Below are 15,911 nucleotides of genomic sequence, written 5' to 3' on the forward strand. Positions count from 1 at the left end.
GATTTTTGTTTTTCTTTCATGAAATTGTTGAGCTCCTAAAGTGTTGTTATTGTAGGTTACACCGAAGATTCAATGTAATAAAAATAAAATTATATAATAATAACTTAGTCTTAATAATTTTTTAAAAACTTTTATAAAGAGTTTAAATAACTTAATTTCACATTAGTAAGGAAATGAAATGGAACATCATCAATATATGAGTACATATTACATCTCCACATCAAATGTCAAATCATAAATCATAGAGTACAATAACATTATGTACAAGTAGACATGACTTAAGCTCTCTTGCCCATATTGTCACAACAATACAAAATGAATGGAAATTGTTGGAGTCTTCGACCACCAGACCACCACTAACCCAATGGTCATCCTCAAACCAAGCGATGAGAACATGGTTTGAGCACTTATCCACCCAATTATGAAGCTTACACTTCCCTGACATTGTTCCTACTTGAAGAATATTCGACACTACACAAGAAGCCTAACAAAATGAAAATAATAGATAGGATGGAATGAACTGCAACTTGATATATCTATATGCATTTCACATATGAGCATGTTATGTCCTACTATGAGGATATGGCAGAGAGAATAAAATAATAAATATCATCCATCTATTTCAATGATACACATAGATTTGACCAAATCATTTAAACTTAAAAATAGTAGGTATATCTTGATAAGAAGACATACTTCTCTCTATTAGTCCATAATCAACACTTGTCCTAGAAACGTAAATTCATAAACAAACATAGAAATAAAAAACTACTTTCCTTATCAAAGATAACTCAAAGCATGCATGCATGTGCCAAATCATGAAAATAACTCTTATTCTTTTTATGCAAAATGATAAACATCTATATGATATCTTATGCATTTCAAGTTCTAGTATGATTCGTGCAATATTTAATGTAAATGCATCTATACTAGCTAACTTTGTGTTTGTTAACAATTTTCTCTATGTTTTTCCTACTCAACACTATATAGATTTCAATCACATAATAAATAATACAAATATCTTTCTTTGTATATTAAGATGAGGTTTAGAAGTATTGAAATTAGGATTAGAAGCATTGTGATGAAGTAGATATGATGTTGGTTGTCTTGAGCATGCTACAAGTTATTGTTTTATCTCTTTTGTTGCTTTCGAGTGAGCAAATGGTGCTACAAGGATGTTTTGGTCTCTGTAAATTGATGAATTGTGAAAATGCAGAAAAGTATTTTGAAGACTATTTGGAAGAATGCTCTATATTGCTATGTGCTTGAACACATGCTCTTGCGGTTTAGGATTTAACTTGTATGTGTTATGGACATTGCATTCTTAGGTACCCACAAGATGTTTTTGGCACATATAGTATGTTCATGGTTTGGTTGCTTGTTAGGGTTAGTCCAAAAAATGCTCTACATTTCTCCACATTGGTATTTATACTCTTGCGGCTCAATGGGCGTTCTTATATTGTATGTGTGGTGTCTCAGTTTAGATTTTAGGTGATGAAGTGTACTGCAAGTATAGTTGATAATGTTTCATCTCATGATTGTGTTTTTTGGCCTTCCAAATATAAATAACTCTATATCTATTTTGTTTCGTCTTTTTTTGGTATGACAGTGTGAACAAAGTATATGGAGTTCACAACATGTTTCTATGTGGTCCACATGATAGTGGCTGATCTTTTTGGTGCTGCATATTGTCTATAGTTAGTTTCTAGGATGTTTGTGGTTATCTGATAGATAGGGACTATTCTCTTGCTCATGCTATGCAGTTAGGGGTCTACATCAATATTAGTGGTTGTGATCAGTTTTCTTTGGTCTATGTTATATCTCAATTTGAGATGCATTGTGTAATTCATTTGGATGTTGTATTTTTGGCCAAATAGTAAAATAGTACACGTTACACTATTTCAAACTTAGGAAGATGTGAACCAGTGTGCTTGATGTTTGGGGCTACATGGAAAGATGTAATAATTTGTTTTAGGTCTACTCTATCTCCTTGCTTGGACCACTTTCACTACAAATGTGTTCTTAAGCCGACTTATTGGGGTCATTGCCTTTCTCCTATTATGGTCAACCTAATTTTATGTTTTATTTGCTTGCAAATGATATATATATATATATATATATATATATATATATATATCAAATCGATTGCAAAGGTATGGATGTTGAGAAGTGAAGCATGAAGCAGTAAAAGTGCGTGGTGAAGTTTTAGAGTTGAATTTCTTAATGGTTGCTTGAGGCAGTGAGTCAAGAGTAGCTACATTCTTAGGAGATTATTGGAGGCTATGAGCTAAAAGCCTATTCATTGTAATTCAAATTTTCATGTATCATACTTTGAGATAGTGGATCTCCTTAGCATGTCCTTATATCTTTCATTGAAGTAGTGAAATTATTCAGCAAGTCCTCCAGGGAGCTGTGTGCTTCCTTAGACAATGAGCCTTAAAACAAATTGTAATCTTGTTCTTATTGGTGAGGATTTTCTCACTGTGGTTTTTCCCCTATTGGTTTTTCCATGTAAATTTGGTGTTCTCATGTGCATTGGTGTTCATAGATTTATTCCTCATTGTTGTTGATCTATTTAAGAGTTTTTGAATTATTCTAAAGGGTTTACATTTAAAAAAACACAGATTCACAACCCCCCCCTCAGTATTCAGTGTGTTTAACACTCTTTAGACAATATATGATTGGACATGAGTACTTCATCAAGCTTTAGTTTTTGGGACCCATATTTTTTTCAATCTAAACTATACTTAAGAGTGGTGTTAGTGAAGATTTTTATTTTCCTAGTGGTTCATTTATTTTCCTTGCATCCTAAGGTTTTCCTACACTTTTATCAAACTTTTTAGTTTAATAAATTTAATTTAATTAGTGGATGAGAACTATTGAGGCGTCATCATCATATAAGGCAATTACTAGATTGTTTGGTGGTCACTCCCTATTGTTTGGGTTTTTCACCTCCACCCTCTCCCTAAGTCTACATGAACTCACCATATGTCTTGTATTTTGAATATTCTATGCAACTTCTCTTTGGGATCTTGTAATGTAATTTTGTATTTCTGATTTTAATTTATAGTCCTTGTCACTTATTTCTCTCTTAAAAAGATTTCAATTTAGAGTCTTGAACATACCACAAGACTACGAGGGGGGGGGGGGGGGGGGGTGAATAAGTTCGGACCTTAAAATACTACTTTTAATCTATAAAACTTCAAACCACAATTAACTTATTATTGTAATTATGAAACATGAAAGAACACAACACAATAAACACATGAACACCAAATTTATGTGGAAAACCCTAAATAAGGAAAAACCACAGTGAGAATCACACTCATAATATGAATAACTAATTACAATGTTTTAGGCTCAAGGCTAAGGAGCTCACTACACCTGATTGGACTTGGAAGACTAAGGTCTTAGGGAAAGATACAAAGAAATTGCATTACTAAAACTAACTATCTCAAAACAAGATACAAAGAACTTCACAAGTTGCCAAAAGAAACACACTATCTTACGACATGTATAGGGAACATATGAATTGAAATGAACAAAATATTCTGATCATGACATTCTCCTTGAACCATTGTGTCGAGTGATCAATATCATGGCAAACACATCTCACATCCACTATTGTCTTAGTACACTATCACATTGAAGATATCATCATCAAAGCTCTTCACAAACTAAACATATCATTCACATCCACTTTACATCAATTCACATGCATTCCATACCTCAACTCATATAGCAGTACATCTATATATACAAGATAATTCATTAAAACCCTCAACAAGATCGACCACAGAAAAAATATACAATATTACATAAATTAGGCCACTTGGAGTGGACCAATAATACCAAACGAGGTCCACTCTAGGAGATAGAGGGGACCCAAAAACATCACAACACATCATTCTAAAACGATTCCAACAAGCCGCACATGCTAACACATTCTCCAAAGTCCGCATTAAATAAAATGTTTAGATAAACAATAAAGCACGTTAATCTGTCAACCCCAAAAGATCCTCCAATGACAAATATACAATATGGATCTACACACACCACATTGAGACCAATAACTACATCCAAACTCAACCTTCACTACATATCCAGACCAAAAGAGCATGATTCAACTAAGATAGACCACCTCAGTCAACCAGAGACCAAAATAGTTGAGAATACTTAAAACACAGAACAACATAACTTCACTTGCCAGTTATACTAGCACTAGAAAACTCAATTGAAACACTACACAAACCAAATGAACGTGTCCTCCTGTCACAACCCTTCTTAATCACTTTTTGATTTGATACAATTCTATTATATTTTTTTGGTTGAGCTATTGAAAATAATTGAATGAATATTATAAAAGAGTAAATAATGGACCCACATACACACTTGGAGAATATAATTCAAAAGGCATTATTTATTTTTATTTTTAATTTCCCATTCCCAATTATGGCACATGTTGTAGGAGGAATTAGAAGCTTCTAGAGGAATCTTCAATACCTTGCATGTAACTCCCCCACTAGGATATTAATCAATTTTGCATGGGTCTAATATTGGAAAAGAATCTCATTCTTAATTAATTTCTCTAGATAGTGGAATTAAGGGATTTTTCCTATATATTGTATGCAAGTTTTCAAAAGAGGGAGTTGGTTATGCTTTGAAGAAAGTTTTCTCAAATAGTTTGTTTTTAGTATTCATATTTTCAATTTTGGAGAATAGTTAAGTTTGTTTTGAAGAATTTTTCCAGGCTTGCAAGGAAGGATCAAGGAAGGCTAGGCTTGAATTTGGAGAGGATTCAACATCAAAAGGCTTCTCCAGGTTCCCTCTCTTTTTGTATTTGATATTTCTTTATGTAAATTTTTATATTTTCAAAGGAAATATCTCCTCCTAGATTCGTTAGTTGAATATAGCTTTTTGAAAGAAATCATTTCTTAATTGTTAGATAGAAAGGAAATCTATTTTTCATTAAAGAAATGTAGTGATAAAAAATTCTTTTCTTTTAAAATACAAATGCAGATTTCTCTTTTATTCGTTAATCTATTTATTTAATCTATTTAAAAGAAAGAAATCAGATTTTGCTTTTCTGTTTTTTTTTTAAAACTAGAGAAGATCTTGAATCAAAAAGAAGAAGAAGATAAATCATGCTTTTCAACATCTCTATTTATTTTTTTGAAAAACTCAATTTTTTTCTATCTCTGTAAGTAATTTTTTTTCTCTCTATGCATATAATCATTTGTATTTAGGAATCTCACTATGAGAAATAGTATATCGAGTATGAATTCTTCTCATTATTGTTCTGTTATTTATTTATTCCAGAAATCTCTCTCTATGAATACTATTTTCCTGAAAATCTCTCAAAGAAAGTTGTTTATCTCAAGATAAGAGCAAAATTGTTGGAAACTATCAGGCCAATGCAGGGGGGGTTGGGGGGGGGCAGAGTTATGACAACTGCTGGGAGTGGTACCCTCCACTACCCTGCGGTCACTGTTACAGCAGTGGCCGCAGGGGAGTGGAGGGGACCATGACGGTCCCCTCATCGCTGCGGGCCTGCACTTGCAGGTCCGCAGTGATGATGGGACCCGTGGCCCCCACTCCCACTTGACTAATAAAGCCACTACATAAATTTAATTTTCGGCAATTGGATTTGTTAGTTTCTTTTTTTAATTTAAATCTTAGTTTAATAAAATTTAAACTTAGGTAAATTCATAATTAAATTATCTTTAGTAAATTTACAATTAATTTATCTTTAGTAAATTTTATAATTGTAAATTAAATTATATCAAATTTTATAATTAGAATTATTCAATCTATTTAAGATCCATTGGGGCACTTAGTTGGCATTTTAATAATTAGTTCATTATTAATATGATTTGAACCAAATGTCTAAACTAATTGCTATTTTTGGGACCAATGACTTTATAAGTGATTATTCTCATGGTAGAAATCAACACATTGCTTAACCTTGCATGTAACTTACACTATCCTTGCTTCATGCGAATTACTTATACATTAATTACATTTATTAATGACAAAGTTACATTTTCTTCATCTTCATTCAAGTTACACGTTTAATTATTAATATGCGAGTTTCATAATTGTCATTATTATGCTAGTTATATTTCAAGTTTTGAATATTAAATAATTTAGTTATGGTTTTTATTCCACGTGGTTCATCAAGTAGTTATTTCAATTAATTAAGCTTTGCAATGTCTAGTTATGCACGTTCAATTCATAATTGTTTCCAAGCATGATGTTTTTCGTAGCATCTTAGTTAAGAAAACTAAATAAAGGAAGTCGAAAAACCAAAACCTAGCAGCATTCTGTATTTACGGTGCCTCTGGATCACACTTACGGGTAATGCTGTCATGTTGAACTACTGCACTTAACGCCTAATAAAGCTGCATCAACGACGTCTGTGGCATCGTCCCTATAAATCGTCGGGGAGTAATAAGGGACACTTGGAAGTTAAAATCCAAGGGGCGGGTAATCCCCCTTGGATTGATAATCTAATAAGATAATCCTTAAATGATTTTACATCCGTTGAGTTAAACCATAGTAAACCCCCTTTAAGGTTGATTGAGTGAAATGCTTTTATGAAATTGATTTAATCTCGAAGAGTTGTTAACGATTGGCAATTGGTTCAAGGGTGACGCTTATAATAGGTATTAGGATCTAGTTGTTTTAGGCCATAAGCAATAGGCCACCTTGAGCCTTTGCTTAAGTGCTACCACCGTGGGTAGCAACCGCAGAGAAACTGTCTGGGACATTGACCCTCGAAAGGGTTGCATACCCACTAATCAGTTTACATCAAACAATAGAGTAGAAAATAGAACTACATACTTTACGCCTTGATCCCGTGCCGAAACGGGTATGTAGGCAGTTTAGGGACGGAGTTGCCCCTAGTACTCAGGCGTTCGTGGATGGGGTCTAGGTTTTGGTAAGAAGAAGGATTGAGAAGAATCCTAAATTGAAAGATAAGTATAATAAAAAGGAAAAAGTAATTCAATGCATACTCGGAAGGAATCTCGTATGGATTCGCTTGACTTCCCGAGGCTTTAAGCCAAATTCTGAGACAAAATTCAAGCTTGTATTATGTTATTTTGATTTCTCCTAAGGACGACAACCTCGGTGCACTTGTATTAGAAGAGTGTAGTACTTAGTGAGTGACTCAAGACCCGAATGGTCCCGATGAGTCTAAGTCTCTGACCAGAGCACCTCCTATCCCAATTGGATAGATGCCTACCCCGTATGGGTAGATGCCTATCCCGAATTGGATAGATGAAACCTTCTGCTCCGTATGGACAGATGCCTAACCCGTATGGTTAGATGCTCATCCTGGATGGATGAATACCTAATCCTAATGGATGGATGCCCAGAGTATGCGATTGAATCAAACACAAATGATTAAATTAAGAATTAAACACACACACAAAAAAAAAAGTGGTCAAATTTTGTTGGGTTAAGTAAAGTGGGTTATTACACCTCCAAGCCACAACACTTGAATCCACTTATCCAAGAATTGCCAAGAATTCTCCAGACCAATTCTAACATATAACCTCACTGTCAAAAACAACATCAACCAACTCTATCAACTAAGCAATAAGAGACCTAAAAATTTGATAACAGAATATACATAGACCATAAATATTATATCCAGAACCACAAGACATAATCTTCACAAAATGGAGGAATGCAAAGCATTCTTCCACTGGGATATTAAATACTCTTTCTTGCATATAAATATTGTTTCTTGCACATTGAAAATTCCACTGCACCAACCTTTTAGAAACACCTCAACATCACCCCTAGACCACATAACAACATCAAAACACTCACTTCTGGACCATCTATAACACATAGTGACATCAATGACAACACCAAACGAGTTGACATCAATGACAACACCAGACAAGTTAACATCAATGACGACATAGCTCAACATAGCTCAAGTTTCTAACACTTTCTAGCAATGCAATGTTTATTTAAATAGTGAACTTTTTAAAAAAAGGACTTGGTAGAGTTCAAATTAGTGAGTTGAAAAAGAAAAATTAATAGACAATGAAGTGCATTGGCTCAATACAACTATCTTAAAATGTGGAATTCATAATTGCATGGCAAGAGTAGTAGTCCACCAAATAAACTCTTTGGTGTATGGAAATTGCATGCACGGTCTAATAGATTATTTTTGTATCCTACATTGGAGTTCATAGTTGATTTGGATAATAAACTTGGACCAACCAACTAGTCAGCCAAACATTAAAAAATATCTAATACTAATCATTGAATAATAACGAACCTAGCAAATGATAGTTTACATTCATGTGCATGCTACACCGTCGACTAGTTATAAAAAAAGAATAAATAAATAATACATTCTATAACAAAACACAATATATTATATCTATTAATTTATGAATACAAAAGATTTGATGGTCTACCAACCTTGCTAGTGCATTTCTTTATTTTTGTTTTGAGAGGTAGAATGTAAAGTGAGAGAAATAGTAAACACTGAACCCATGTAAATTATAATAAAATAATAATGGTTTTCTTGCATTAATGTATTTTAAGTGCGAATGACTAAGTTCTCTATAAAGGCTATGGAAAACATCATTTTTCCAATCTAAATCAATCTAGTAGGAAAATGATGATTTCTCATATTAGATCTCTATATAGGTTATTGCTCAATTTTTCAAACTCCATATCTTTGTAATTGCTATGAAGATTGAGAAGTAACGAATTATTGTACCAAATTTACTTTGATTTGTAGGTCTTACCAACAACCACCAAACCTTGTTAAATCAAGTGAATGCATCTAGTTGGAAATTACCATACAATTTCTAGAAAGTCTAATGAATAATTTATTTAACTCCAAATAATGAAGTTTAAGTACTTGTTAATTCAACTGGTTGTTGGTCTATTATTGTCCACTAACTTTTTGCATTTATCTTCTTGAAATAAAATTACCATAATGCATAGTTCATCTTAATAACACATTCTTATTGGCAATAGGCCATCAGTTGCATACAATTTACACACACCATATGGAAATTATGCAAATCATTAGAAGGCTATCTTAATGCGATTTGAAATGAATCTTACTTATAAGCAAGCCAAATTAAGTTTCTTGAGGTGAAGTGACAAATTTTTTCTCACATTTCATCAATTTTTGATATTTTTTGAAACCAAAATCCTCATTGTGGGGGAGGCATGATTCATGAATTAGGTCAATGGAGGTCACTAGTCAAAAATTGACTTGGAAGACCAATTCATCATCAAATTGAATGAATTGTAGTAAACACCAATTGACAAAATATATTAGAATCTATAAAAAAATGATAAAAACATCCTCAAAGGTTTTGATTTAGTTTTCTAACATGAAAGGGAAGTAAGTTTGGCGCACACACGCATTGGATACAAAACACTCATGCTTTAGCACCCAATTTGACAGCTCACGATGCAACAACAAGCACCAACTTAACTTGGGGAGGTGTTGATTTGATAACAGTAGGTGCCAAAGTGGCTTTGATACTTATTACATTAGGAACTATAGTTTATTTAGTACACCATATTCATGCATTTACTATCAAAAGTAGCTTGTCTAAACCCCACTTCGATCGAAGGTGACGCTTCACACTGTATGCACATACACATAATAGATACAAAACACTCATGCTTTAGCACCTAGTTTTATAGCTCCTATTGCAACAACAAGCACCAACTTAACCCGGGGAGGTGGCGATTTGATAGCAATAGGTGCCAAAGTGACTTGGTTACCTACTCCATTAGGAACTACGAATTTTTTAGTACACTATATTCATGCATTTACTATCGAAAGCAACTTGTTTAAAACCCACTTCAATCAAAGATAACTCTTCACCACCATTGGTTCTTGGAGCCAGGGATGCCAATAAATACATAACGAAAGGGGGCATTGCCTTAAGTTAACTCTTCCTTCCTTGCTTGGGGTTTAGTGGTACCCATGGATCCTCAATTTGATCAAAGCATTCAATTTCAGTTTTGGTGCAGGGGCACCTAGGACTTAGGCTCATAGTCCTTCCACAATTTTGGCTTGTAATGACCTTAGCCAAGTCATGTTCCTAATAAGGATTCCAGAAGGGTCCAAGGTGTGTGTGTAAAGTTTGTTTTGAGTCAAGTGTAGGCCTAGTTGAGTTAGTTTTCCTTCTAGGTTTGCATCTTGTGAGTAGGTGGTAGTTTGAGTAGGTAAATGGCCTTCTTGTTGGTCAAAAGAGGCATAACTTGGTATGAGAATTAGAGAGGTTTAGAATAGTCTTAGGTGTAATAACCCACTATACTTAACCCAACAAAATTTTGACCTCTTTTTTTTTTTAATATTTAATTTAATCATTTGTGTTTGATTCAATTGCATACTCTAGGCATCCATCCATTTGGATTAGGCATTCATCCATCCGGGATGAGCATCTAACCATACGGGTTAGGCATCTGTCCATACGGAACAAAAGGTTTCATCTATCCAATACGGGATAGGCATCTACCCATACGGGGTAGGTATCTATCCAATTGGGATAGGAGGTGCTCTGGCCAGAGACTTAGACTCATCGGGACCATTCGGGTCCTGAGCCACTCACTAAGCACTACACCCCTCTAATAGGAGTGCACCGAGGTCGCCGTCCTTAGGAGAAATCAAAATAACATAATGCAAGCTTGAATTCCGCCTCGAAATTTGGCTTAAAGCCTCGGGAAGTCAAGCGAATCCATACGAGATTCCTTCCGAGTATGCATTGAATTAATTTTTCTTTTATTACACTTATATTTCAAATTAGGATTCTTCGCAATCATTCTTCTTACCAAACCTAGACCCCATCCACGAACGCCTGAGTACTAGGGACAACTTCGTCCCTAGACTGCCTACATACCCGTTTCGGCACGGGATCAAGGCGTAAAGTATGCAGTTCTATTTTCTAATCTATGGTTTAATGTAAACCATTTGGTGGGTATGCAACCCTTTCTAGGGTCAATGTCCTAGACAGTTTCTCTGCGGTTGCTACCCACGATGGTAGCACTTAAGCAAAGGCTCAAGATGGCCTATTGCTTGTGGCCTAAAACAACTAGATCCTAATACCTATCATAAGCATCACCCTTGACCCAATTGTCAATCGTCAACAACTCCTCGAGATTAAATCAAATTTATAAAAGCATTTCACTCAATCAACCCTAAAGGGGTTTACTATGGTTTAACTTTGCAGATGTAAAATCATTTAAGGATTATCTTATTAGATTATCAATCCAAGGGGGATTACCCTCCCCTTGGATTTTAACTTCCAAGTGTCCCTTATTACTCCTCGACGATTTATAGGGACGATGCCACAAACCTCTTTGATACAACTTTATTAGGCGTTAAGTGCAGTGGTTCAACACGACGACATTACCCGTAAGCGTGACCTAGAGGCACCGTAAATACCGAACGCTGCTAGTTTTTTTGTTTTCCAACTCCCTTTGTTTAGTTTTCTAACTAAGAGGCTATGAAAACTTTTAATTAGCATCATGCTTGAAACAGTTATGAAATGAACGTGCATAATTAGACATTGTAAAGCTTAAATAATTGAAAAAAAACTACTTCTATGGGATTCATGAACCACTTGAAAACCAAATTATTTAATATTCAAAACTTGAAATATAATTTGCACAATAATGACGATTATGAAACTTGCATATTGATAATTAAACGTGTAACTTGCATGAAGATGATGAAAATGTAACTTGCTCATCAATAAATGCAAATAATGTATAAGTAATTCGCATGATGCAAGGATAGTGTCATTTACATGCAAGATTAAGCAAATGTTATTTCTATCACGAGAATAATTAATTATAGAGTCATTAGTTCAAAATAAGCAATTAGTTTAGACATTAGACAAATCTGGGTCAAATCATAATATTATGAATTAATTGTTTCTAATGAATCTAAAATACCAACTAAGTAATCCAATAAATCTCAATTAAATTGAAGGATTCCAATTATAAAATTTGATATCTTTTTAATTTACAATTATAAATTTACTAAAGATAAATAATTTATAAATTTATCTAAGTTTAACTTTACTAAACTAAAATTTAAATTAAAGAAATTATTAACAAAATCCAATTGCATAAATAATTTTTGGTAGTGGCTTTTATTGCCAAGTGGGAGTGGGGGCCACGAGTCCCGTCACCACTACGGACCTGCAGGTGCAGGCCCGCAGTGATGGGGGGACGACCATGGGCCCCTCCACTCCCTCTGCGACCATTGTCGTAACAGGGACCGCAGGGGTAGTGGAGAGTACCACTCCTCAATGAGTTTAATAACTCCGCCCCTTCCTACGTTGACCGATTAAATTTATTTTATGTAAACAATTTTTTTTTTGTAACCTACTTTATTTTATTTTATTCTTTTTTTTTTATTGTACAAATTAAATATTACAATATATATATATATATATACATATATATATATATATATATATACATATATATATATACATATATATATATATACATATATATATATACATATATATATATATATACATATATATATATACATACATACATATATATATACACATACATATATATATATATACATACATACATATATACATACATACATACATATATACACATACATATATATATATATACATACATACATATATACATATACATATATGTATATATATGTATACATATATATATATATATATATATATACATATACATATATGTATATATATGTATATATATATATACATATATATATATATACATATATATATATACATATCTACATATGTATATATACATATACATATATATGTATATATACATATATACATATATATACATATATACATATATACATATATATACATATATACATATATATATATATATACATACATATATATATATATATATATATATATATATATATACATACATATATATATATATATATATATATACATACATATATATATATATATACATACATATATATATATATATATATATATATATATATATATATATATATATATATATATATATATATATATATATATATACATTGTTTTATTCCAGTTCTATTAACAATTTAAAAATGTTATTATAAAAATAAAAATAAGAATCTACTCACAGGCATGAAAGATAATAGAGAAAATTATTTCAGATGATCTCACAGGAGCCCAAAAAAAGATACACTGTGCTTGAATTTGAGGCAGCAATACAACAGAGAACTAAATTACCTCAGAGATAGATAGATGTATAAATTTCGATTTCACAGTGATCATATTCAACAAATTTGCCTTACGTTGAGATAAACATAAATTTTTATGATGAGTTTGTCAGGAAATTAACATTCACAGAGGGAGAGGGATTTCTAAAAAGAAATAAATAACAAGATAATATTTTTCATAGGGAATTTATACAACAATATTGAGAAGAATTCATATTTGAAATACTATTTCACATAGCGAGATTTCTCAATACAAATGATTATATGCATAGAGAAAGAAACAATTTATAGAGATAAAAGAATTTTGAGTTTTCAAAAAAAAAAGTAGAGATGTTGAAAAGCACAATTTTCCAGATTCAAGATTTTCTCTAGATTTCAAAAAGCAGAAAAAGTAGAAGTCCGATTTCTTTCTTTTCTCTAAACAGATTAACAAATAAAAATAAATCTGCATTTACATGTTTGAAAAGTACTTTTATCAATGCATTTCTTTAATGAAAAATAGATTTTCCTTTCTAATAAATCTATCTAACAATTAAGTAATAATTTCCTTCAGAAAATTATATTCAAATAAAAGAATCTAAGAGGAGATATTTCCTTTTGAAAATATGAAATTTACATAAGTAATTAGCAAATGGAAAAGGGGGAACCTGGAGAAGCCATTTGATGTTGAATCCTCTCCAAATCTTCAAGCTAGCCTTTCTTGATCCTTCCTTGCAAGCTTGGTGAAATTTCTTCAACACAAACTTAACAATTCTACAAATGAAAAATATGACTACTAGAAAAAGAAAAAAAACTACTACTTGAGAAAAAATTTCTTCAAAAAAATAATCAACCCCCTTCTTTAGAAAATTGCATACAATATATAGGAAAAACCCCTTAACTCGACTATCTAGAGGAATTAATTGAAAATGAGATTCTTTTTCCAATATTGGATCCATGCAAAATTGATTAATATCCTAGTGGGGGAGATACATGCAAGGGAATTAAAGAATGAAGATTCCTCTAGAAGCTTCTAATTCCTCCTACAACATGTGCCATAATTGGGAAGGGGAAAAATAAATAATGCCTATTTAAATTATATTCTCCAAGTGTGTATGTGGGTCCATTATTTAACCTTTTATAATATTTATTCAACCATATTCAATAGTTCAACCAAAAGAAGATATAATAGAAATTGCATCAAATTAAAAGTGATAAGGGAGGGTTATGACATCTAGGAGGGTCCAAGGTGTGTGTGTAAAGTTTGTTTTGAGTCAAGTGTAGGCCTAGTTGAGGTAGTTTTCCTTCTAGGTTTGCATCTTGTGAGTAGGTGGTAGTTTGAGTAGGTAAATGGCCTTCTTGTTGGTCAAAAGAGGCATAACTTGGTATGAGAATTAGAGAGGTTTAGAATAGTCTTAGGAATGTTTAAAAAGTCACGAGTAATGACTTGTAATAGGTTGCTTAAGTTGAAAAGACAAAATGTGAAAAGTTGTAAAAGTTGTCATGACAACTTTGGTCCTAAAAGTGCTTAGCGGTGGAGTTAGGGTTAGCACATTGACCTAGGATGCCTCCATACATGGGGAAGACCATTTAAACCTCCTCTTGCATGGTTACCAAGGTTGGAAGTTTGTTTTTGTATGATTGACAATCTGAAACAACTCATTTTCGGACTGTTATCACTGTTTTTTGTCTAAATTTGCACAAAATGTGAGCACAAATGGATTGAATCCATTGATCCAATTTTGGATTGTAGTTCTTTGGTGTGTTCCAATACTATTTGTTTTATTTCATGCTTTGTATATAGGGTGTGCTAGTACTTTCATTGTTTTGTTTCCAAACAACCAGTTTTGGCTTGTAAATAACAAAGTTCTTGTAAAATGGTTGCCCCATAAAATCCCTCCGTGCTACCATCACGGTCTGTTGGGACATGGAAGGAAACCCTATGTACAGTGTAAATATGCAGGGAGGAGTTCTGGAAGTGGATTTCATCATGGTTGCCACCTTGTTCTAGGCAAGTCCAGGAGCAACCCGACTAGAGAAAATGGGGTGAAAATTGAATGCATATTGCAGAGGTGAATACCAAACCTTAGCCAATCCATTTGGGATTATTCATGAGGTACATACAGAGTTGCAGTAGCAAGGATAAACCTTGACAAGTCATCTAGATTCCCATTTCATAAACTTGAACAGTCACTGCTGGTTAAAGGCCTAGAAACCCTAGCAAACCCTCAGTTTTGGGTTAGGGCACTATACGACGAGTTGGAAGACTAAAACCAACAAAATCTCTTAGGGTTGGGTGAGTTTTTAAAGAAAAATAAACCTTGTTGCAGGGTCTTTTGGACCAATTCCCTTAAAACCCTTGAAAACCAGATTTTGGAGGCCTAATAGGGGCTCATCCTTGTAGCCCTATTTCTAGGCAAATTGGTGAAATCGGTAACGAAGATAGTGAATGCAAAACCACAAATGGGCCAAATTGAATTAATTCCATGGTAAATTCAACCTCCACGCCTCTGCAATGACTCGCAACAATATGGGGGTGAAATTGACAAGTTGATGTCAAAATAGCAAGATTGAGCATATGGGAAACACTTTGAAATGGTAGGGTTCCCAGTCAAACACTTATTGCAAACACCTTGAGATTGGAAAAGAGAAAGTACTAGAAGAGATTGGGAAG

This window comes from Cryptomeria japonica, chromosome 3, assembly GCF_030272615.1.
Source record: "Cryptomeria japonica chromosome 3, Sugi_1.0, whole genome shotgun sequence".
NCBI lineage: Eukaryota > Viridiplantae > Streptophyta > Pinopsida > Cupressales > Cupressaceae > Cryptomeria > Cryptomeria japonica.